This window comes from Pseudorasbora parva, chromosome 20, assembly GCF_024679245.1.
Source record: "Pseudorasbora parva isolate DD20220531a chromosome 20, ASM2467924v1, whole genome shotgun sequence".
Taxonomy (NCBI): domain Eukaryota; kingdom Metazoa; phylum Chordata; class Actinopteri; order Cypriniformes; family Gobionidae; genus Pseudorasbora; species Pseudorasbora parva.
The window spans coordinates 27,377,789-27,404,933 of NC_090191.1; the positions used below are offsets into that span (position 1 = coordinate 27,377,789).

The 27,145-nt window shown below is 38.2% G+C and overlaps 2 long non-coding RNA genes across 2 annotated transcripts in view; both read right to left on the reverse strand.

Annotated features, from left to right (window-relative positions):
* Positions 1-1,387: 1,387 nt before the first annotated feature.
* LOC137048643 (uncharacterized) overlaps positions 1,388-27,145 on the reverse strand; it is a 300,170-nt gene continuing 274,412 nt past the window's right edge. The window contains exon 4 of the long non-coding RNA XR_010899492.1: positions 1,388-1,442. This is a non-coding gene — a long non-coding RNA (uncharacterized lncRNA). The remainder of the gene's footprint in view (positions 1,443-27,145) is intronic.
* On the reverse strand, positions 15,151-16,259 carry LOC137048660 (uncharacterized). The gene is made up of 3 exons (XR_010899496.1): positions 16,031-16,259; positions 15,729-15,846; positions 15,151-15,217 (listed from the first exon to the last, which is right to left on the reverse strand). It is a non-coding gene; the product is annotated as an uncharacterized lncRNA (long non-coding RNA).

The following is a 27,145-nucleotide window of genomic DNA, read 5'->3' on the forward strand; positions in this document are numbered from 1 at the left end:
ATATATATATATATATATATATATATATATATATATATATATATATATATATATATATATATATATATATATAGTGAGCCATATAACCACACTGTAAAAAAGATCCAACTTAGTCTATGTTTTGTATGACAAAATCAGATTTTAAAGTTTATTAAGCTAATTATCATGAAAAAAGATGAGATAACTCAAACAAAGTTTGTACAACTATTGACTCTAAGTTGAGGAAATTGTTCTGCAGCTATATATTTATCAATATATATATTATATCAATATCAATATATAATTTTTTTTTTTTTACAGTGCAGTGAGCCATATATTGCTCACTGGTTCATGTAGGTGGTCTACAAACCGGAAGGTTGGTGGTTCCATCACCTGACCAAGTGTCGAGGTGTCCATGAGCAAGACACCTAACCCCAGCAGCTCCCGACGAGCTGTATGTTGCTTGCATGGCTGACACCGCCGTCGTAAAGTGAATTGGTGGCCATCGGTCTGTTGAAAGCTCTATATAAATGCAGTCCATTTACCAATTTCTTCTTTTTTTTCTCTTTTTTTTTTACCTCAATTGATCTCCTCGTATAAAAGTTTTTCACAGATATGCCAGGGGCATTTGGCACATGGCTATGTCAGCCATATAGATCAGTGCAGCCATCTTGGATTAATGATGTCATCAAGCAATGAATATTTGGAATGCTGATGTCAATACAGACAGACACTGCCCTTCAAGTGATTTGGATCCCTAAATGGATTTAAATTAAATGTCCACAAATGTGGACACCATGCACGAAAGGGTTTAATACTTGACTTTTTGTTTTACAGTGGCATAATAGCCTAATATTTATATTTCACACTTTAAATTATGTTTTTATCTTCTTCTTTTTCACAATTAGATTTTTTCTCAAATCGTGCAACCGTATTTGTCATGATTTTCAAATGATGAAGCTTCATTTTCTTACACTATTGCTATCTGTCTCAGAAAACACTCCACAAGAGGCTTCAGGATAGTATAATTTGCTTTGCGGCATTTAAAAAAATTCACCATCAAGACCACTGATGTGTTAATGATATACAGAGTTCCCAATGTTAAATATCCATTAAACACGTACAGTATATGATGTACATTTGTACATGCTGTGTGTGTAACTGAAGAGCTAATTCACACGTTAAGGTAATGACACAGGTGTTTGTGTTTTCCATGTCGTTTCTTTATGCTTAATCATACCCAGTATGGCTTGCAAGGCTGTCTAACAAGATGAGCAGTTTGTCTTCATTGCAGATGATGATGGTTCCCGTGTGTGTTGAGGGTGGGCACCTTCACAGTAGTCTTTAACTTCCCCCAGGAAATCAGACATGTTAATGTGTGAATGATGTTCCCTGTAGACTTGCATACCTGAAGCCTATTCTCTCTTTATTTTCCTCTCTTCATCTCTTCCTGTTGCACACACCTGTAGGTAGAGAGAAATTAATTTGTCAAAGGTTGATGGTTTTGTGTTTTGCAACACCATAGCACTCTGTTGTTGGGTTGAGAACAAAATATCAGGACACACATTTGACCTGCCAAATATTTTAAACATCATTTTCACACTAGTCTCTGAAACAGGACATCATGCAGGGTAAGTCAGTGTAGCCATATTTTTTGTGTGCCCCATTTCACTAATGGTAAAGGGCATTGCTTTTTCACTTTATTTTTTTCACATAAAATGTCATCTACAAAAGGTTGCTGTCTCAGTTTGGAGCAACAAGATCTCCTCTCATCACCATGGCTACACCAACTGCGACAAATCACTTTTCTGTCCGAGACTTTTTTTTTTTTTAATTCTCTCTTGGCTAAAGTGTTTGTTAATAAGAAAACAAAGTATCTGTTCATGACAAGCAATATGTGAGCTAATTTCACGAAAGCCAAAGAAGCTTCAGCTGTAAACAGTAGAGGTTCAAGGCCCCTAGGTCGAAAGCAGATTAGCTTTGGAAATATTAGTTTAACCTCCCCAAAAAAGTCAATAAAAGTATAGCTAAGGGAGGTTGTATTGGTTTGATTTCCTGAGCATATGGTAGTGGTCCACTCCAAAGGTCCTTCACATCAATGGGCCTTCAAGCACCTTAGAGACACACCCTTAGCTTTAAAAGGATTTTGTGCAGTTTCAAGAAGCTCTCTGTAATGTGTAAGTATTGGTTTAAGAGCCCTAAGTCAGGAAAGAGCATTCAGATTCAGGCTACTTAGGTTCTGTATTGGGTCTGCTGAGTTCTTTGAGGTTTACGATGAAAGCCTTTCATGAATGGACGTGTGCCATTCATGAAGTGTGTCCAATCAGCAGATGGAATGTCATTGTGACTAAGGCGGTACCACTAAGAGGAGAGGACAAGCAAGAAAAAAACAACATTAAATGTGGGAATTCAGGAAGACTGGGTCACTTTTTGCAATTGAGATGACTTGGAAAAAAGTCTCCCAATCAACCTGAATTCACCCTACTTTACAAGATTATAACGGTTTCCATTGGCTCAGCTCAAATTACCTGAGGGTGCAATCTACTTAGCTTTTAGACACAAAATCGCAAACTTCCCACTGCAGTTCCATTGGGAACCCCCACCGCCATTTTGAATTGCATTCTACTTTAAAGAAATTCATTTTTAACATTGTTTAGAATTTAACCATAAACTAAATGTTCTCTAATAGTTCAGAGTTATACACAATTATAGATTAGTTTTAATCATTTCTCAGGAATAACCTATAAAATACAACAACCTCCAACCAATGATTTTCATATATCTTAAAGTTTGATTGCAGTAAATAACCTAATAATAAAAACCAAGGGTTCTCTGTCAGCTCATAGTTTTAGAACACAACTTTTGGTGTCCTGAAAATAAATGGTTCAAAACCACCTTTTTCCAACTTTAGAAACATAGTATTTCATGCTCTGAACTTATATGGGCTTATACATGTCTTAAATATAATTTAAAACATTTATTTTATGTGAAAGATCTTCTGGCTCAGTGGTAAAATCCAGTTCCTGGATGACCAGGAACATGAGTTTGAATCCCAATTGGACTGAAAGTGGCTAGGTGTAAAGCTTGGAACATACTCTGCAAGAACAAAGAAATTTGTTCGTTTTCTTGTGGTGGAAAGAACAAGAACAAAGTTCGTTTTGGCCAGTACAGATACTGCTCAGGCGATGTGTCGAGAACAAGCTGCGAGAACTCTCAAACCAGGGCTGCAAGAACAAATTGACGTCATTTTGTTTTCGCAGCCCTGGGAGCGAGAACTTTTTTCCCTGTTCTCGCGGAGTATGTTGCAGCCTTAATGCAGGAATGAAAGCGTTTGGATCAAGAGACACCTCTATATTTTGTCTAATGCACAAGTGTCAAACTCTGCTCTTCCATGGAGGGCTGCCATCCTGCAGTTCCAACACACCTGCATGTAATTGTAGAGTAATCCTTGTTTAGGTGGTTCAGGTGTTCAGAGCTAAACTTGCAGGAAGATGGCCTTTCAGGAGAAGAGTTTGAAATCACTACTTCAACTGAAAGACAGTACTCTCTTTGGAGACAAAAAGGGAGGAAGAAGAAGGTGGAAAAATCAAACCGGTCTCTTCTGGCATTCTACTGATGGCAGCGACAGAAGATAAGCGAGGTTATTTGGTGGAGACTAATGCAGCGTGTTGGGTCATGCATAGCTGCTTTTGACATCCGAACTGTCACTTGGTGCCTGCTCTTATCTCCCTAGGCCTGTCATCTTAGATTTTTTTCACCAGCGCTCCGCCACATCCAAAGACCCTCTTCATACTGAGCGCAACCTCCAAGCAGCCTTCCTTCACTCTCTCCCTTCATGACTGAAAGCTGTAAGGCTGGAAAAACCTAGTAGATGCCGAAATGTCTAATCGCTCTGAGAAAACAAAGAAAATTAGCATCTGAACTCATTCATACAGTTAGAGTCTCTGTCCGAGACGACATCACACTGAGTGAACCATCTATGAATGACTCTAATTTACATGCCTTTCCTTTCACATGAAAATTCCCCCAAACTACTGCTCCCCCAAACTTGAGATCACCTGAAAAGCACCAGAAATCTATTTGTTACAATGTCAATCCTCACGATACAATATTATATGTGTTTGATATCATTTGAAATGTCTCAGTGCGACTGGTACAAATATCTCAACTCCACAGAAGTTAACCAAAAGATAATCAATGTTTTAAGGGTTTAAAGATATCTTTCCTTGGTGTATGGTGGGTGTGGCTTTCAGCCATTTGGCCTCTCTTCTAATCAAGTCTATAGAACTTGATCAATGCAAATTCCTATTGTGATGGGTATGTATCTGGTTCTGGGTATTTAAGGAAATGTTGAAAAGAGCTCAGGGCTCGATACTGTACTCAGGTCAGCCCGTAATGCTGGACGTTTTAACCCATGCAGCATTATGTAACCTTGATAAGTCAGGTATACATCTCATTCTTTACTTTAGAGTATTTGATGTAAAGTATACCTTTGAATTGATTATGTAATTGGCGTTATACATTTACCTGATTGTTAATAAATTGTTATACTTTGATTGATTCTGACTTGCTCTGGAATTATTCAGGTTGGGTATAATTTCAACAAAGGGTTAAACGGAATAATTAAATGTATAGTTAAACTATTAAAATTGAATGACCAAATAACCAAATGGCATTCTAACCTAAAATTCTAAATTATCATTAAATGGAGTCAGATAACGAGGAATTGGAATAAAATCCCCTTTTCCCCGCTGAAAAAACGAACGCGCAGCGACCTTCACCCGCCGATCGTTGGCCTCCATTGGGACGATTTGGGCGGCCTTACAATTTGGTGACCCGGCGACGTGATGTTGCAACTCTCTTACGAGCAACGTCTTTTCAGTGAAGTATTGGATTTTAAAAACCAACAAGAGGTTTGAGCTTCTCTTTCTTCAACTGCTGTGGTAAGTACATTTTCATTGCCTTTTAGAACTGTTGAGGGAAAGTTTATCTGCAACTCACACATATAGACACATTTATAGAACGGGTCGGTATACCCACTATAGATCGGAACCGTAGAAATCCGATATTGTGTAAGAATTAGACGTGAAACATGACTTTCCAGGGACAGCACAGCTGTAGTGTAGATGAGGAAATTATGGGAATACTAGGCGTACAACTACAAGATCTCCTCTTTCAATTAAGCGACAAAGGATTTAACATGAAGTGGACCAATAACGAAATTATATCCTGGTATTCTGCTAAGGGCGCGCAACTAAAATCAAAATCAAAATACAAGAGAATTCCCGCTGCAATTGTTTATTTGCTTCGCCGTAACGACCTCCAAACAATGGCCGAGAATGAACGGACGATAACAAATATCAAAGAAATTGAAAGATTGCGATCGGACGAATTACAAATGTTAAGAGCAAAAGTCGAAGCGGCAGAATACAAGCAACGAGGGTGGGCTAGACAGCGCGAAGAAATGGCAACAAAAATCGATCAGCTCCAAAGAAAACTACAAACCGGCAATAACTACATATCTGCTCTCGAAGATTGTTGCGATAATGTAGGATTTCCAGTAGCCGCAGTTAAACAAGCAGCACTGGATGACATTTGTGATCTTGAGAATCAAAATGATGATGATGCCGCATTAACATACAAGCCACAGAGAGAAACTCGTAACCGAGCTCCTGTGTTAAGGCACGATGAACCAAAAGAACAATGCCCGGTAAAGACTCGCACAAAGTGTAATGACAAACTCCAAAAGAAGTCAAAACCTGCTGCAAAAACTGAGACTTTAAACTTCAGAGATTGTAAAAGTCTACGTAATGTGGAACCATTTCAATTATTAAGTCTAGATGCTAGATGTAAAGAAGTGGATTCTAAAAACACAGAAGCAGAAAAGTCTAAGGCAAAGATTCAAGATCTTCAAACACAACTAAATAAATTACTAACTGAGCTGTTAGCCCTGACTGAGAAGTGTAAAAATCAAGAGGAGACCATTGCAGATCTCAAGGCTGAACTAGTAGCTAAAAAGTTCATGCCTCCCAAAACGCTTAACAGTGATGGGACTAAAAAGCATGTTCATTTCTTAGATGAGGTGACTTGCTCTAATGAATCTGAAATGTTTAGTTCAGAAAATGCATGTGCAACTCGAGGAAGTGTGCCTATTTCAATTCTTAAGGTGATGCAGCACTGCAATAGCACAGAGTCATGTACCAGACCGCATGGTGCTCAAGCATTAGATAGTCATGAAAATCCTCAAACTCCAGGAGAACAAAGCAGTCAAACCTATGGCAAAGAGAACAGGTTTTGCAGTTCCTGTCAGAAAATTGGCCATTCAGAGGTAACATGCTGGTCAATGGGCAGGGGTCGACCGCCACCTTATTTTCAGAAAAACAGGAAATTCCTTTCTAAGGGTAAAGATAATCGCTCATTTGAAGGTACAACTCTCAGTGAGCTAACTGCATTGTTCATGCAAGGCCTTCAGTTATTAACCTCACTTGCTGGTGGGCTAGTAGCCTAATAGCAATGAGTTTAATAGTTAAAACATCCAAATTGCAGTGATCCTGCTTGTATTTTCAAATTTGTAATTGTAAATAAACGTGCGCATTGAACACACATAGTTGTTTGTGTTAATAAAAACACCTAGGCTATTTAAGTTTATTCCTTAAAAAACAAGATTGCTTTACTGTAAGTGTATGAAACACTTAGGATAAAGGTTGTAGATGCTATGCATTCTAGACCATGTATCTTGTAAAAACAGAATAAATGTGTTTCTTTGTTGAATTTGTTTGTCTCCCATGTGGAGCATAGAATTGCCATGTGGCTACAGTGTTATTTACAATTGCATTAACCATGAAAATACTATAACGTATGTTGTGTTAATAACTCAGGTGATCATGTACATCCATGACACCACAAGACTACACTCAGGTTAGTAACACGGACTAAAACACAGTTTTTCGGTGGAGCATTAAAGCACACCAGGCTGATGTTTTAGAGCTCCGACTAGCACATTGGCGTTCAGATACGTAGACTTGGACTGCGGGTTGAAAGACTAAAGACGTCTTCCATTTAGAACAATAACAAATTGTTAGACCAATCTAAATAGGGCAACCCTAATTCCTGATTGTTGTAATATTGCTCTAATTACGTAGACGTGGAAAACCACGGCATGATTATAGAAAGTCACTATTAGAGATAGTAAGTTGGTCACTTGATTCTGTGGTGGTGGTCATGGGCCTCTGATTAAAAGCAATTTACATTAATTACGAGAATTCAAATCCAAGGGGACTGAACAAAAATATCTTGGAATGATCAACGTGTAGCACGGGCGTCCAAGATATCAGTCACTGGCCTCTACTGAATGACCAAGACTGACGAGTTTGCGAAAGAGATTGTACTCTGACCGGTGCGAGACTCAATGTTAACGGAATCTTGATTACTGAGTATAACACAATGTATAAGAATAGAATTGAAAGAAAATAGAAACCTAAAGTTAATGATTAACATAATCATTTAAAACCTTTTCATTTTATGGAGTCAGATGAAATAACGAGGTAATACATATAAATACATGTATTGGATTTAATATTATTGTGTTGCATTGGTTCAATTCCCAGTGCCAAAAGGGAGGGGTTGTGCTGTTATTTGCCTTTACAAGAACACAGCTAGAGCTACATGTGTGGCACTGATAATAGCAAACCAATTCACCGTCACCGAGGTGCAACACCTAAAATGCAGAAGTACCTAAAAATTTTTTACAGGTCACAGAGACCTTAATTAATCAAATGTGTGTGTGACATCGTAAGCAGACAACACCAAAACAGGTGAATTAATTTCTGCCCACAGATCTGACTGTAAAGAGAGCAACTGGAAATAAAGCCATGGGAACCAACCCATCGGAATTCGAGACAGTATGAGCGATAAAAGCTCTGATTAATCCAGAAAAATTCTCCAGCAGAACTGGGGTTTCTAATGCTCACAGCAGACTGTGAAGGCTTGACTGTAAGAACAGTTTTAAGGTGTCACACACTTTACTAAAACAACAGCAACAATTCAGACCTGGCCGATGAAACTCTGTTTCATGTGACAGCCAGGATGAAAATTGCATCATGCATAATAGTGGCATTCAAATAAGTCCAAACCTGACTGTGAAGCTGTTGATAATGTCAGAATTAACTGTGATTCTCTGCATTATTTTTGTCTCAGGTTTACAACTGCAATTCCTTGGAGAACGGACGCTGGAAAGGGGCTAACACCCCAAAGTGGGCAAACTCAACAATGGAATTGTCAGAGCAACTTGAAATGAGGGAGATGGGTGCGAATACACTTGATGGGGTCATTCACACTTCACAAAATGTATACATGATCTCCCAGTGTAGCACTGGAACTAAATTTTGCAACACAGATTGTTATTGATAAGACTCCACCCATCTCCCAAAAACAAACACGGAACACACACTTTCTTCACTACACCCTCATATCACCTGAAACAGATCAAATCTATCCAGGCTGTACACTACACATCAAAGATGGCATAGAGTCCAAAAGTGTTACTTCACTAAAGATCTATTGTCCATCTTTTCACACTGTACAGCCACTAAAGATCTATTGTCCATCTTTTCACACCAACAGATCCAAATAGCTTCACACACACAGGACAGTATAGTTGGTCCCATGATGACAGTCTATGAAAGACACACATAGCAAACGCTATTCACTACATCCTACCAACTCATAGGACTGCACACACACAAACACACACACACACACACACACACACACACACACACACACACGCACACACTCACGCACACACTCACACACTGTGACAAGGAATACACAATCTCCATTATAGTATGACTAAACATATTTAGATCTGCCTTAATTGCATTGGAAGATTCCTGAACAAACACAGTGGTTATTATATATATATGTATATCTTCATAATTGTGATTGAATATTGAATATTATTGATGATGTTATTATTATATGCATATCATCTATTTAAATATATAAACTGCACTGACTTTTTGCTGCATTTCCTTAGGTAATTCAGACCAAGAATACTTAAATTCCGCTGTCACTTTATCACAGTGATAGTGAAGAATTAGGTGATTAAATACCACCCCACCAATTATGACCTTGAAAAACATTTGAGAGAAGGTGTACCAATCGCACTGCTGACGTGAACCCACATTGTTCTTTCTTTTATGTTTTCTTGCATTGTATGTTCTTATGCATTTCTTTACGGCTTCAAGTTCATCAGTGTTCAGTCGTTAAGTGGCCATTAAGATGCTTTCAGGTGTCAACTACGGAGAAGCCTTCCACCTATTGAAGGCAACCCAGTGAACCACACCATTGGAGGTGTGAGGATTGCACAAGGAGGGTCAGATTATCATCGGGAAGGTGCTACAGAAGCAGAAGTTTCTCGATGAAGAAGTGACACGTTAACTGAACATTCACCAAGGTCCGAGACTGACTCTATGAACATGCTGTGCTGAACTACAGGTAGAACACCTGAACACATTCACCCACCAGCTGAAACTCAAGGTACACACACCTGGTGAGACGGTGTCCTGCAGGTGAACAAAGAGCCTTCCGAAGGTCTCTACAGCTGCTAATATTACAAAGACAATTTCTACATCTCAAGGATTACAAACCAACATCTAACTATGATCCCATAGGACCACCAGAGTTTGACCCAACGGGATCAAGAGGTGGAATCTGTAAGGCTGGAAAAACCTAGTAGATGCCGAAATGTCTAATCGCTCTGAGAAAACAAAGAAAATTAGCATCTGAACTCATTCATCAACACAGTCTCACCCCTACTCGTCAAATGTTGCCGAACGGTCAAGGGACCCTGACGTCAGCTGTTGACGCACAGGGTACCCCTAAATCGGCATTTTTCGACGTACTGGGTAATCCACTGATTTCAATGAGAAACCTAGGGCGTCATATACAGACGTGTTGGGCAAGTGAATGTTATCGTCATGATGGAATTTATTGGGTTATAATTTTTCCATTATGGCATGATGGAGTGTGATTCTCAATTTAATCAGCCAGCACAATTGTATTTACATTTATTTACGCTATGATGCACGTTTGAAACAGCAGTCAACCCCCACCCCGCCCTAACCTACCCATTTGCGTATTATATGATATAAAACACAGACTGTAACAGACAACAGGCACACTTTATTGAAAAAGTCAAACTATTCCGAGGCCAAACGACTGAATTGTGTGAAGAAAAGACCCAAAAGCAATCACCGTCTCTATCCGCGCCGCGCCCCGCGCCCCGGCGTCACACTGAAGACGCCACAGGTAGACCCCTCGGCGTCACGCGATGGACGAACTGGGAACCCAATTGCTTTCAGTGGGAAACCTTTGGCGTCAACATTAGACGGCAATTCTATCGGTATGAAATCGCGCTGAAGAAGTCTCATTCAGAACACATCGCGATGTTTGGCATCAGATCACGTGTGCCACATGTTGGTGAGTAGTCATATATTATGTCCTAATATTTGATATAAAGTATTTTCTGCTTGTCGTTATTGATCATGTTCAGTCACTGCATTGTATCTGTCATCATCTCCACTGAGGCTTTGCATTTCTTTGCTTTCTAAATAAACACACCTTGCTAATAGGGTGATTAAACACTGTCACGTGACGTGCTATAGACCTTTAAACAGTTGTTAATATTTAATAATAATTACTAGTGTAGTTCCAACGTGGCATTTGTAGTAGAAGCACAATAAAAAAAACAACACATGCCATGCGTTTACCACAGTATTGGTAGTTTTAATGTGATATTTGTTGTAAATAAACAGTAACCACAACAATTGGTAGTTTTAATGTGATATTTGTTGTAAATAAACAGTAGCCACAACAATTACCATGCTTTAAATGCATTTTAATGTAAAATCCAAATATTGTTATTTAAATAGTATACTTTATAATGCTATATATTATATATTATGACGTTTTTCTCTCTTTCTTTTTTTTTTTTTTTTTTTACCTGAAAAGACCAAAAGGGCCTCTCGGACTCAGTCAACCCATTCTTGTTTGTGGAGAAGTAACGGAGAAAACCGAAAGCTGCAACATCAAATATTTGTAATGGTATGTATGTGTTGGTTTGAACCCTTTATCAAACATTTTATTTAGCATTTGTTGTTACTTATTCTTATAAATCCCATAGCTCAATCAGTAAGAACATATTCCCAAAGTCTTAATAATTCACAAGATTTAACAAGTTGTCAAATTCGTATGATTCTCGTACATATAGCTCTGAAAAAAATTAAGAGACCACTTAACATGGATTTCTAAATGTTAAGTGGTCTCTTAATTTTTTTTCCAGAGCTGTATTTGTATAGGAAGAGTTCAGATGCAAAAGCATCAAAAAGCCACTTCGGTCACATGACATCAGATATTCGATTATTTTTTCTTAATCAGATCAGTTGCACTGTTAATAACGTCCCGTTTGCATGTAAATAATTTATGTGATCACAAAATCAAGTGAGTTATCTACATTTTCAAACAAATTCATATGATATAGCTTGCTATTACATACTTTTAATAATGGGAATGCACACATATCTTTGAAGCTATTACATAAATGTATTTAACATTTAATTATGCATCGTTTTTTACAGAAATAAATCCTACAGTTTTGTATAAACTGACAACATCATCATCATGTCCTGTCCTGGGCACATTGGGCAACATGTGTCCTCCAACATATTCGATCTGTGGCCACGTTTTCACATCTTCTCATGGAACACCGGCATTGAGGTCTTCGAGAAACATCTGTCTCATATCTTCCTTGGTTTTCCCTGTCTCGTGCGTCCTCCTGGTGGTGTCCAATTCATAAGTGTTTTTGGGTGTTGTTGTTTGGGCATGCATAGGACATGTCCAGTGAAGTGCACCCTTTGCTCTGTCACAGTGTCTCAAAGTCTTCACATGGAGTCTGTGGAGTCTTATGATCTCTTTGATATATGCAGAACCAATATTCATAAACTGTTCTTGATGTCTGCCTATGCCTTTATCATCAGGAGTTTTAGTGAAGGACATATCTATTGCCATCCACTAGTTCTAGTCATGCATTGACTTCATGATGCTATAGTCCAATGTATATTTCTGCATTTGTTGTTTGTTTGAACAAATGAAGATAGTGAGAGTTAATACCTTTTGAAATCAATAATTATTCATTCAAACTTTTATTACAATGGTCACTAAAGTACATGTCTACCATAACTACCTCTATCATTATTTCACTACCTATCATTATATCACTACCTTGTTAATGTAACTGTAACATGAATGTACTTTATAGAAGTATTTTCTTACTGAAAATGGTTAACATTTACAATAATCATCAACTATTTTAATTGGCATTTAATTTAGTTACAATAAAAGTGAACAATAATCACAAATATATAGTATTAAAGTTTAGAATGTAAAATGTTCTTTTTTGCCTATATATATATATATATATATATATATATATATATTTATATGTGTGTATATATTTATATGTGTGTGTGTGTGTGTGTGTATATATGGGCACTACATTTGTATTTAAACTGTTTGACATTAAATCTTGGAATATGCTTACAAAATTGTGTGCATTCATTGTGCTTTTGTTATATTTGTTTTAATTCCAAGAGTTCAGATTGTAAAGGATGGCTTAAAGAGGCCATATTGGGTTATAAAGTTTATGCATAAAGTTTATGCTTTTAGACCATTGCATAGAAAAAGGATTCTCTTTCAAATATATTTATTATGCATCAGTTTAACCACACAAAGAAGACTTGTTTTAAAATGTGAGTTTTATTATTTAATTAGAATAAATAAATATTTAGCAGCCTAAATATTAAATCTTTAAGGAATCTACCCCTTCAGTTGAACCGGATGAGATGTGATATAATTTACCATAAATGGACAAGTAAGTGTGACGCCTCTGTTCAGCTGGGTTGTCATTGGCTGTGACTTTATCGCAGAACGCGCTGTGATTGGACTATCTGTTTTAACCCATATAAAACGGCGTTTCATGTTACAAAGTATGTTTTGGTGTTATTATTACGTCAGTAATACGTTAAGCTAACTATAAAGTGTCGCTATGCTGTGAGAAATGACTCCTTTACTGAGAACCCAACCCTAACCCTAAGCATTTCTGCACACTTCTATGAACTACAGCGCCATGTTTCCCATTGCATTGATACAATGACAGATATATGGGTAATGTAGTTTAAAAGGTTTCATAATGAAACAATAAATGTTAAGTAAATTACATATTTAATGGACAACTGGATATTAAAATATGTTCATTGTGCAAACCTTTATGACATATATGAGGGCCAAGCTGAAATTGTATATTTTACTGTGAGCACTTTTAAAAAAACCTTTATGGCAGCTTTCCATATATGTCTGAAAACTGTGGCCAACATTATTTAGTAAACATTGCATATGCAGTTGTCCTGCCAATTTTCTCTGTGATACGCTAACCAGACTTTGAGTTAAAGCCATTTGAAATTTGTTTTTTGTTTTTTTTTTGCTCTTCCAGGGGCCACTACTGGGTCCCTGGAGGTGTAAGGGCAGTACAACATACACAGATCTATTCTCCTCATCACGTACAACAAACTTTGAGTCACATTTAAATATCAGAGTATTTTGTCTTTTCTATTCTAACGTCATGCTTGTGTTAGGTTTTGATATTGTAAGACCATCTGATGAAATACAGAAATATTTGAAAGAAATGTTGTAAAATAATAATTATTAAGTTTTATTTTATTTTATGGATAAACACTAATAAATATAATGGATGAACCTACAACAACTTGCCACTTTCCAGAGTGAACAAAAACTATTTATATTATTTACACTTCATTATTACTATTAAATATAGGACAATGCACCATTAAGATTTAAGATAATTAATAACAAGAGACATTGTCACAATTTCATCTACACCCTCTTCACCTACCTGGCATCGAAAATGTGCATGCTTTAATTTTTATTGCAGTAGTAGATGTACCAGAATGATCAACATGGATCATCTTCAGTTAAGCTTGAAGTGTTTGTAATCCTTCCCTTTATTTCACTGAAAACTGACATACTTGTCACAGCATGCAAGTATATACAACTTTTTGGAGCATTGTACCAAATATAATATAACCAGATAAAAAATGTTTACTTCTCAAGTAAAATATTCTTGGTAACTAATTAGATAACCTAAATAAACTTGTTGAATGTGTATTTACTGTACCAAACACCATACACAATACTCACCATACTTTATCACTCAACACTTTATTGGAGGATACAGTATACAGTTGATAAAGTAGAATAAAGTCAAATAAGATTCAAGATAAATAAAAATGGGTTTTAAAAAACACATTAACATCATATTAATCCATTCACAGCTGCTGAAGCCACACAAATGAGTGCCACATAATCCCATCCAGTCAACTATGATACAGAAAACAGATTTGATATAGTGTTGGAAAATAATGATTCATTATTACAACTAGACTGGTTTCTGTCTCTTCCCTCTATCATGTTCATGTTCTTCTTCTTCTTCTTCTAAACAGTTCGCCCACTTGTACCCTACAGTATAATCAATGTACAGATGATGTGATCACTGATGTTGTGTAGCCTTTTCTCAACCAGAGGAAGAAGTCGTATAATCCGGCGTTCTCCAGTCCTGGTCTAAAAGTAAAACAACAAACACAATTCAGATTAAGTTTAATGTACAGTCAGGTTAACCTATGTTCTTCAGTAAACTCTCCACCTCAAAATGGGCAGAAATGCCAATTCCTGATTTAAATTTACAAAGCAGCAGTCAGTACATAAAATAATACACATTGAAGCATTATGTATAATATTGCAGCCCATAATATTAGCCAAGTACTGAACAAAAACTAATTTACCCATATCAACAGCAACCTTTTAAACAGTAGATCTTTTATAAAGATCTTTTAGAAAGGCATGGTCTCTTCTGAGCCTTTGTCAGTGATGCTAGATTTCTTTAGTTACTTGTTTCAAGAGCATCACTTGTGATAGCCTTTACAATTTAAAATTGTTCAAATACTCCAATACAACTTTCATGGACAGAATTAAGAAATAGTTACCCAGGCACCAGACTTACCATGCTTATGAAGCACCCATGGCCATGTATAGTTTTTGCCTCTTGTATTCCTCCTTGGCAGCACATCTTTTTCCTGTAGAATTTGTGCCTTCTCTTGCTATCCATCTTAAAACACAAATGCAATGTGTTTAGTCTGTGGAGTATAAGGCCTTGTTTCAAGCCAAAGAACTAACCAGATATTTCACATAATTCAAAGAACATTTACTATTTGATTCCTAATATGTCCCAACTCATTATCTTCTAAAGCTACCCAGAACCATCCATGGTCTACAAAACAATGGAGAAATACATGGAGTTTATAACAACTAAATGCTTTTTCCCACACTTGTCTGCTTTTATCTAAGACAAACAGACGGTGCAGTTTTTAAGAACTGAAGGCCAAAAGTGTAATAATAATTGTATCAAAAAGGGAAAACAAATATTTATCATTTTAAATAAATCCAAGATACAGAACCTCATTTGCTTATTTTAAGAGTTATTAAAAGATTTAGACATGAATAATGGTACGTATTTTATCAGAGTAGAAAGAATGATCACTGTTGAAATGAATAGTCCTGAGAGATCAACATCAAATTTTGTACTACATATTACAGCATTGCTTCAATACAAGACATACCAATGGACTTGCGCACTTTTCTGTCTTCTTCGGGCACAAGATGTCCATCTTCCTTCCTCACCCTAAACAAATTACTTATTTTCTTAGCTTCGATATAAGGTCTGGTCTTTCTTCTCTTCTGTAAAACAAGAAAGTCTCACTTACTCTGTGAAGGAAATACTATTGTTTTTAAAACATATAAATTAAGACAGTTACAATAAAGTTAATTTATCATAAGATTAAGGTGAGCATTCTATGAGTATATATATTAAAACTGTATATACTTTAGTATATATACTGATACTGATAATATTCAACTTTACCTGTGAAGGGCTGATTACGGCAAGATTCGCTGAGAATCACTAGAAGCTCTTGTGAGGGTTGACTCTTAAAAGAGCTGTTGAGTTTGATATTGTAGAGATCTTTTAAACAAAAATAAATAAATAAAAGTAATCTGCAAGTAATCCTGCAAGACAGAAAGAAAGAGGAAATTGTATTACATTGCATGCAAGTTGTGAGTTCATACATAACTGTTTCTTGCTGTAAAAAAACGTTGCATAATTAAATGTTAAATACATTTATTTAGTAAGTTCACAGATATGTGTGCATTCCCATTATTAAAAGTATATAATAGCAAGCTATATCATATGAATTTGTTTGAAAATGTAGATAACTCACTTGATTTTGTGATCACATAAATTATTTACATGCAAACGGGACGTTATAAACAGTGCAACTGATCTGATTAAGAAAAAATAATCGAATATCTGATGTCATGTGACCGAAGTGGCTTTTTGAGGCTTTTGCATCTGAACTCTTCATATACAAATACAGCTCTGGAAAAAAAATTAAGAGACCACTTAACATTTAAAAATCCATGTTAAGTGGTCTCTTAATTTTTTTCAGAGCTATATGTACGAGAATCATACGAATTTGACAACTTGTTAAATCTTGTGAATTATTAAGACTTTGGGAATATGTTCTTACTGATTGAGCTATGGGATTTATAAGAATAAGTAACAACAAATGCTAAATAAAATGTTTGATAAAGGGTTCAAACCAACACATACATACCATTACAAATATTTGATGTTGCAGCTTTCGGTTTTCTCCGTTACTTCTCCACAAACAAGAATGGGTTGACTGAGTCCGAGAGGCCCTTTTGGTCTTTTCAGGTAAAAAAAAAAAAAAAAAAAGAAAGAGAGAAAAACGTCATAATATATAATATATAGCATTATAAAGTATACTATTTAAATAACAATATTTGGATTTTACATTAAAATGCATTTAAAGCATGGTAATTGTTGTGGCTACTGTTTATTTACAACAAATATCACATTAAAACTACCAATTGTTGTGGTTACTGTTTATTTACAACAAATATCACATTAAAACTACCAATACTGTGGTAAACGCATGGCATGTGTTGTTTTTTTTATTGTGCTTCTACTACAAATGCCACGTTGGAACTACACTAGTAATTATTATTAAATATTAACAACTGTTTAAAGGTCTATAGCACGTCACGTGACAGTGTTTAATCACCCTATTAGCAAGGTGTGTTTATTTAGAAAGCAAAGAAATGCAAAGCCTCAGTGGAGATGATGACAGATACAATGCAGTGACTGAACATGATCAATAACGACAAGCAGAAAATACTTTATATCAAATATTAGGACATAATATATGACTACTCACCAACATGTGGCACACGTGATCTGATGCCAAACATCGCGATGTGTTCTGAATGAGACTTCTTCAGCGCGATTTCATACCGATAGAATTGCCGTCTAATGTTGACGCCAAAGGTTTCCCACTGAAAGCAATTGGGTTCCCAGTTCGTCCATCGCGTGACGCCGAGGGGTCTACCTGTGGCGTCTTCAGTGTGACGCCGGGGCGCGGGGCGCGGCGCGGCGCGCGGCGCGGATAGAGACGGTGATTGCTTTTGGGTCTTTTCTTCACACAATTCAGTCGTTTGGCCTCGGAATAGTTTGACTTTTTCAATAAAGTGTGCCTGTTGTCTGTTACAGTCTGTGTTTTATATCATATAATACGCAAATGGGTAGGTTAGGGCGGGGTGGGGGTTGACTGCTGTTTCAAACGTGCATCATAGCGTAAATAAATGTAAATACAATTGTGCTGGCTGATTAAATTGAGAATCACACTCCATCATGCCATAATGGAAAAATTATAACCCAATAAATTCCATCATGACGATAACATTCACTTGCCCAACACGTCTGTATATGACGCCCTAGGTTTCTCATTGAAATCAGTGGATTACCCAGTACGTCGAAAAATGCCGATTTAGGGGTACCCTGTGCGTCAACAGCTGACGTCAGGGTCCCTTGACCGTTCGGCAACATTTGACGAGTAGGGGTGAGACTGTGTTGCATTCATACAGTTAGAGTCTCTGTCCGAGACGACATCACACTGAGTGAACCATCTATGAATGACTCTAATTTACATGCCTTTCCTTTCACATGAAAATTCCCCCAAACTACTGCTCCCCCAAACTTGAGATCACCTGAAAAGCACCAGAAATCTATTTGTTACAATGTCAATCCTCACGATACAATATTATATGTGTTTGATATCATTTGAAATGTCTCAGTGCGACTGGTACAAATATCTCAACTCCACAGAAGTTAACCAAAAGATAATCAATGTTTTAAGGGTTTAAAGATATCTTTCCTTGGTGTATGGTGGGTGTGGCTTTCAGCCATTTGGCCTCTCTTCTAATCAAGTCTATAGAACTTGATCAATGCAAATTCCTATTGTGATGGGTATGTATCTGGTTCTGGGTATTTAAGGAAATGTTGAAAAGAGCTCAGGGCTCGATACTGTACTCAGGTCAGCCCGTAATGCTGGACGTTTTAACCCATGCAGCATTATGTAACCTTGATAAGTCAGGTATACATCTCATTCTTTACTTTAGAGTATTTGATGTAAAGTATACCTTTGAATTGATTATGTAATTGGCGTTATACATTTACCTGATTGTTAAAGGGGTACTTCAGCGCTGGGAAGATGAATCTGTATTTAAACTGGGTCATCAATGAAGTAGAAATGTGAAATTATTTTTGAATTTGGTGTCTTCTAGACTGAGAAAAGACAGAAAATGTATTTTTGTCCCATGGGGATGAAAGACTACAATTCCCAGAATGCTTCGCTGCCCTGTGAGGCCATTCCCAACACCACCAACTTCATTACTGTGACTGAGTTAGAGAAGACACTACAATTAAAAACTGAACGTGTCTGTTCAATATAATGAGTGAGTCACCGCGCGAGTGTCACAGCCCTGAGCACTAACTGCAGGAGTGCAACTAACTAACTGCGACTACATTCGCGGCATACATTCACAACGCGAGTTCAGTCTGGCACGCATTTCAGATCATGCCTTTGCAAGCTTAACTTTCATAGAAATGAATTTGAGAAGTTAAAAGACTTACATTGCTCACCATAGCTCCGTTTAAATGATCCTGTCTGCAAGCTGAGCTCTCCCTGCCAGTTGAGTGTAATCTCCCATCCCCCATGCGCGGATTCAAAACATGTGGAAATAGCTCCCTCTGCTGGCTGTAGTCTTTAGCCCCTGGGCAAACATTCCTCCTATGATGCAAAAATCGTCATTTTGCATCATAGGAGGAATTTTTCCAGAAATAAAATGCATAAATCTCTTGTCTCAGGGAGATATGAGGGGGGAAAGCACAATAATTTGAATATTCTCCAGGGTTTCTACTGATACAAAGCCATATGCTAATCGCTGAAGTAACCCTTTAATAAATTGTTATACTTTGATTGATTCTGACTTGCTCTGGAATTATTCAGGTTGGGTATAATTTCAACAAAGGGTTAAATGGAATAATTAAATGTATAGTTAAACTATTAAAATTGAATGACCAAATAACCAAATGGCATTCTAACCTAAAATTCTAAATTATCATTAAATGGAGTCAGATAACGAGGAATTGGAATAAAATCCCCTTTTCCCCGCTGAAAAGACGAACGCGCAGCGACCTTCACCCGCCGATCGTTGGCCTCCATTGGGACGATTTGGGCGGCCTTACAAAGCCATAAACGAGTCAAATCTCTCACTGTGCTAAAATGCTTTCTGGCTCTGACTTCTGCCACGGAAATGCAATCCTCTCCTGCCTGATCATGAGCGCATTATGAACAATTTGTCCATCGCCCATTTGTATGATAATCGCATCTGGGAGCACAGGATAGTAATGTAGTGTAATTTGATGTAATGTTTAAAGCTGATCGGACACCAATCTATTCAAGCCCCATCTGTTCGCAGGATGCCCCTCTCCTTTCATGCTCTGGGGTTGGCGGTCAGTTGCAGGTGTCGTTTAACTTGATCACCGGACGGGATGTGGCAGAAGGGATATGAGATAAAAACAAATGACTGAGCACTGACAGCCGAAGTTCAGGTTCACAAGATGACGTCATGGACAGCATGCTGAAACGCAAAGCAGGTGAACCACATGTACTGTTACAAATAAACTCCGCTAATGGATAAGACTGCCGATACTCTGTGGTCAACTGACAGAGATGTAGGAATCTAGAGGTTTTCCAAGCAGTCTTTGAAAAGAAAGTCATGCATTTGGAATGGGTGATAATCTATTTCTTTAATGCACCAGCATTGCCTGCATATGCCATTCACAGTCCAGCCGTATCTCAGTAAACCAGGGTTTATTGTTAAGGGCCTGGGGCAAGTATGAGAGAGTTTTGGGCCAGTTGACAGAACTGACCTTTGAGTGCCAGTGCTGTTGTCACAAAAAATTGTGCATTCACCGAGTTTGTGCATTCATTGTTTTGCCTTGCTTTGATGTATTCTACACTGTTGCTTCAAATTTAACTCCGTTGAGTTGTCACTAAAATTGTTATGTAGCTTGTAAACATACATGTGATGTTGTCGAAACTATAAAAATGATAGTCTTGAAATCATCTGGATGTGTTGAAACCTACAAACCTTTTAACAATGGGAAATGCCATTGATTCCAGTGAGGTTATAGTTACATCACAGCTGTGTGAATAATCTTGTTGTAAATGTCCTTACTAGTTAAGAGTCTTACTACTTAATTGTATTACTAGCCTGACTTTTAATTGTGGTATGATATGATAATATCCCTGTCTGCCAGAAGCTTTTGCCCACTGCTGGAAATGGCTGCTCATTTTTAACGTCTGGAAAGTTTATCATTCTCCAGGGAGGGAGAACAACAGCTCTCTAGAGTGACTAAATTAGATTACCTCTAATCCAAAATACAGACAGTCCTGATCCACAGATTAAGACCATTCTAATGTAATAATATAGGGAAATTATTAGAAATGATTCAATTGAAGAAAAAGGATTACATCAAATGGCCATCAATTTTCTTTTGCCCTGCACCAGAAATCAACTCACCTTTTCTCAGCATCAAAGTGAGATGACTCTATTACTCAATTATTTCCCACAATCTCTATATCTTTTTTTTTACTCTGAAGGTCCTTAGACTGAACAATTTCTGTCATTAGCAGGTATGCATTCCTTAATCCTACTATATGGATGAACATGGTAGCCATCAAAAGCTGTTTTCCCATTAGTTAATGGCTGATGCTGGTTGTCGCTTCCTTTGAACTCTTTGTAAATGAGAGTAAACGTGGGCTCAGGGAGGGATTATTGTTTTTAACGCCACCCCTCAGTATTGCACTTCACTATTGGCATCTTTTAACTGATTTTTTTTTTTTATAATCAAGTGCTGGCAGTGCAAAGGTCATGAGACTTTAATCAGTGGTCATCAAAGGGCCTGGGGCATCATTCTGTACGTGATTTCTAATCATCTCTCTGAAAGGCAGACAGATATAAGAGCATGTAATGGAATGGATGGTTCCGGTATAGCTTATGCATTAGCAGCCATAGACTGTAAAAAAAATATGGACGTAGTGTCCGTGATGTCACCCATAGGATTCTGATAAGCCGTTCTGAAGCTTAAAGTAGGGCCGAGCTGGGCGTTGCCATCTTGTGAGCGAGTCATCACGTGTCACTCCCGGATAACAGAAAATGGGCAAAAAGGCGGGATGTGCGCGGAGCTGAGGTGACGCAATAACTATAGACGGCGGATAAATGGCTATCCACTTGTAACCACGCCTTTAATTATGCAGAACCTTAAGGCTTTATATAACGTAAACGAATGAGTTATAAAAAAATTCACCCCCCTCAGAGTTGTCATGTAAATCAAAATTAGCCTTATAAGCCAAAACCACAATTTGTACCAGGCTGTAAACATGTTTTTTTTTTGCTTTAAAGTTGAGAATTTTAACATGGGGCTCAATGAGATTCTGCTCCCTTCTGGAGCCTGTCCCTAGTGGCCAGTTTAGGAATTACAGTTTACATTACTTCCGTATTGGCTTCAAGAGAGATCGCGGGAGGTTGCCGCTTGTTAGCAGCCTAAAGGCTCTAACCTTTTGACCTTGACCTCTCTTCCATTAGAACACTCCAACCTCAGATAAACACTTTTGAGTGGATCTCTGTAACTACATTAAACTCTAAACCTAAAAGACATTTAAGGGACAACTCCGGTGAAAAATGAACCTAGGCGTTATTAACACATGGTAACCGAGTAGATCGTTCTCTGGGATGTATTTTCATGAAAATCAAATGTAAAGAGTTTTATTTCTAAAAAGAGATTAGCTTAAAACAGTAGTTTATGGGGCACAGAGTAAGTACAATTAAATCGCTAGTTAATACCACTAACAAGGCTCAAAATAGCCCCTCCCTACATGCAAACCGAAGTATTGATAACTTTGTAAGTATACAAACAGTTTAATAAGAAGATACTTTATAAAGACAGTCCATTACGCATATACAGACAGGAGCCATCTTGGAAAAGTCTCAACAAGTTGAGCCACGAACGCGGTGCTAAGTGATGAACTGTGACTTGGAATCTCATATGGTCCGTTGTTTCCAGAAGAAAGTTAGTCAACCATATATTTTAATAAACAGATATAATTCAAGCATTTCCATGTAATTCAATTTCACAAACTTAATTCCAATCGACCAGCTCACTTAGCACAGCGTTCATCGCTCGACTGGTCGAGACTGTTTTCCAAGATGGCGCATGTCCGTGAAGGCTTAATGTACTGTCTTTATAAAGTATCTTCTTATTAAACTGTTCTCAGTGCTTCGGTTTGCATGTAGGGACCCTCATTATGCTACCGTGTTAGTGTGAGGCTATTTTGAGCCTTGTTAGTGGTATTAACTAGCGATTTAATTTTACTTATTCTGTGCCCCATAGACAAGCATTATAAGCTAATCTGTTTTTAGAGATGCCAGGGAACGATCTACTCTGTAACCATGTGTTAATTACGCCTAGGTTCATTTTTCACCGAAGTTGTCCTTTAAGAAAGTGTTCGTTTTCTTCTAAAAAAGATAATTAGAGAGTCTACTTTTTCCCTATAGAATGTCTTGTCTTGCAGAAATATGTCACATTGGAATTAAAACAGATTGTGAATGCCATTTAATGTGAAAAAAGAAAAAAAGAGGTCACATGTTTTCTGAACATTAGTTGAAAATGAAAATGTAGATATATTTTCCATTGCCCTTAAGAGCTAAAATTCATTCAGATATAGCTATGTTATGATTCAAATTCTAGGAAAACGAGCTGTGTTATTTCTGCTCAGCCTAGCCATGGGATTTGGAGTGTGGCAGAATGAAACATTCTCGTCTAGATTCTTTGACCAATAAAAAAAGAAGCTGAGAAGGAACTTCATTCCTTTTCTCTCATAGAAATTTTACCTCAAAGCTGATAGATAAGCATCCCTGAACACATACACACCCACATACACCCCTGAGAAAACCATCAGCAGCATCTAAAACAAACTCTTGGCACGTGTTTCCTGCAGGGCAACGTGTGTGACCACCATGTGCTTCGTGTGTGTGTGGCATGTAGCGGGTGGAAATGTCCTATGTGACAGCTGTAGTATCATTGCCTGAGGAAAGTCAGTACAAGCATCAGAGAGAGAGAGAGAGAGAGAGAGAGAGAGAGAGAGAGAGAGAGAGAGAGAGAGAGAGAGAGAGAGAGAGAGAGAGACAGCTAGAGAATCCCTCCAATACTCTATTCATCTGGTTGTGCAGTGATTGGAAATAGGGTGACCAGATGTCCTGATAAAGTCAGTCTGTTTTATGGGCCGTGTCTAGATGATAATTAGTTTGAACTTGTTTGAAATGTACCAAAGTGTTGAATGTATCTAAAGATCAGATTTTTAATTTCCTGTTGTTTTTAGACTGTTTATAAATAGATAAATGTTCAAATAGTTAAAGCATAGCCATTATGTCCTGATATTTCACAATGGTCATCTAGTCACTTTAATCAGACACTATTCTGAGTGTGTACTTGAATATATTGTATGGGCATAATTTTGTCCTAAATAGTTAAATATGAGAGACCGTCTTTGGGGACATCCTCAACTGGAAACGTGAAACGTGAAAAATGGTAAATAGAGCAGGTCTAAAAATGCAGTTTCTTTCAGTTTAAGGTTCTAAAACACACAGACCAACTAATGAAATAAATCCTTTTTATGTAGGCCTACTGTTTAGGAGCCTTGAAAATAGAAAACAGAACTTGAAATAGATCCACAAAGAGAACAGCATTTAAAACAAACGTCTAATATTTACACTGCAGTCTTGACAAATGGTTGCACAGAAAAAGTAAAATGTGTATAAATATTTGTCCAAATATAACTTCACCGATGTGAGTTGAGCCAAATATACATTGAGGATATTTCACAGATCTGATGCCTTTAACATTGTAAACGTGACTTTGTTATCAGGCACACTGATTTAAAAAAAAGTGGTGGGTGTATTGTCTGGGACTGAGACTAAGTTAAGGTTAGTCAGCTATTATAATGAGCTATATATAAAAACAATGGAAGTAAATAGGCAGGTCCTAATTTTTTCTAGCTAAGAGTGTATATATGGTGAGAAGTCATTTCTCCCCCTGCCTGATGGCTGTGTGCGTTATGCAGTTATACAGAGCTAATGACGGCTTACCAATCTAATTACTCAAACAGCGAAGAGAAAACACATTACCTTTTCATTAAATTAAATCTTTTACGCTGTTTAGTGTAAAATTAGTATATAATGAAAAATGAAACATAAGGGAGCAATTAATTTTTTTTTATCTCTGGGAACCATAGTGGAAGGAGGTTCAGTGTGCCAGCCCTGAGCGTCTGAGGCCCAAAGCAGTTGAGTGCGGTTTTATGTATTATACGGTCATTCGCTCGAGGAACGGACATTAAGTGGCTTTGACTTCATTTGTCAAAGGCCCTCTGTGTCTCTGTAGTAATGACCATTCCATTTAAATAAGTAAACGTTTCCTTGCCCCTGCCTCTTGTCTCTTTGCAAAATGACCCTGCCACTGTGCACGTTTAGCATCAGAACTCATTAGCCTGGTAAGGAAGGAAGGTTTGGTGTGTGGTGGCATTACAATGGTCTACCGGGGCCTCTCATCCTCCCTCCCCAGCTGCTACTCTACAAGATGCAGAGGACACAATCACCAACACTCAGACTATATATATATGTAAGATAATACAGTCTTTATAGAGTTTTTGTTTGACATTTGTGACCCGTTACAGAAACCAGGGACATAAGTCGGCAGCTCTACTTTCGAGCAAAATGAGAGAGAAGCGTTTTTTTTGTTGTTGTTGTTTTTCAAAATATGTGATTTTCGCTTTTACAAAATTTATAAAATCTCTTTTTTATTGTATTGGATCAAATTTGTTTTTATAACCAACATATAGTGGGCTCCAAAAAGTAGGATATTTGTACATTAAGTGATGAAGTTACAATTAAAAATAGATGAATGTCATTGTGTTAGATTTAAGCAATATCACACAAGCAACAGGGCCTGAGTGATGCAGGTAATCACAGCCAGGCTGACATTCAGAAAAAAATGGCACAATTGCCAGTTCTGCTACAGTTGTTTTTTACTGGAAAAAAAAAAGATTTACAAATCAAGCCACATCAGTATCGTCACACATCTCCAGGCAACAATTCCTGAATGAATCAGCATTTTTTAACACATCTGTAAGGTGAATGATTCAATGACTCACTTGTCTCTAAGACATTAGCCCCCTGGTATCACAGACAAGGCTATAGTCTAGTCCCAGACTAAAATGCATGATAAAACTTAAATATTTAAATATGTCAGTGCCATTATGTATATTTTTTTATTTATTTCTAAGCTGGATTTTTATAAGGTACCTAATGGCTCATTTCCACCAAGCGGTGCGGTACACAATTTTCTTTTTGATTGTCAGAAGTTGTAAACGGTACAAAAATCGTCTCGGTTACGTATGTAACCCTCGTTCCCTGAAGGAGGGAACGGAGACGCCACGTCGGAGTACCGACGAATAGGAATCTCGCTAGCGAGAGCCAATCTACTTCGAGTGTAACTAAACGAGCCAATGCACATTGGCATGCAATGATTGCACCAGCTGCCCATGCCACGCAGAGCGGGTATAAATGAGGCACAGGTGCTTGCATTAAATTAGTCTTTTGCTGAGGAGCCGAGTAGGTGAAATGGCACCCCAGCAGGGTACAGAGGACATGGCGACGGGACGTGGCGTCTCCGTTCCCTCCTTCAGGGAACGAGGGTTACATACATAACCGAGACGTTCCCATTCAGTCGGTCACTCTCGACGCCACGTCGGAGTACCGACGAATAGGAATCCCTACCAAAGCGCCATGGCCTGTGCCCCCTTCCAGTGCCCTGTGTGAGCCTCCTGAGCTCTCTTACCTGACGAGACGGGGCTCACACAGAGAAGTCCATCACTGCTGTTCTGCATGACCCGCTCAGTGACTATTGGATAACACTGGGAAGCGTGCCCTAATGGGGGGCCGCTGCGGAACCACATCATACCAAGGGGAGTTATGTGGACACAGAGCTGAGCCGTAGCCCGCCGCCGTGAGGGGGTCCCATCCCTAAAAAGGAGGGCTCTCCCAAGGGGAAGACACGGGCTTCCGAGAGGAGCAACCATGGAAAAATATGTGGGATCCCAGCAGGGTCACTCACATGGCCCAAGCCAATACCGGTTCTCAAGGATTCAGCGGTAGGAGGCCTGATGCCGGACGCTCCGCCACGCCCGGCACCGAGGGCGGTGGAGGACTCACAGAGTTTGCTTCTGGAGAAAGTAAGCGCCAAGGCGCAGCAAGCCGACAGGAGCCGGGCCTCTCAGTGCTTCTACCTGTTTGAGGTGAGAACACAGGAGGAAACCGGCTCCACACGTAAGCTATAGAACCTAACGAACGTGTTGGGTGTCGCCCAGCCCGCAGCTCTACAGATGTCTGGCAGTGAGGCGCCACGTGTCAGCGCCCAGGGGGATGCACCACATCTAGTAGAGTGTGCTCGTACCCTGAGTGGACAGGGCACACCTTGTGCTTGGTAAGCCAAGGTGAT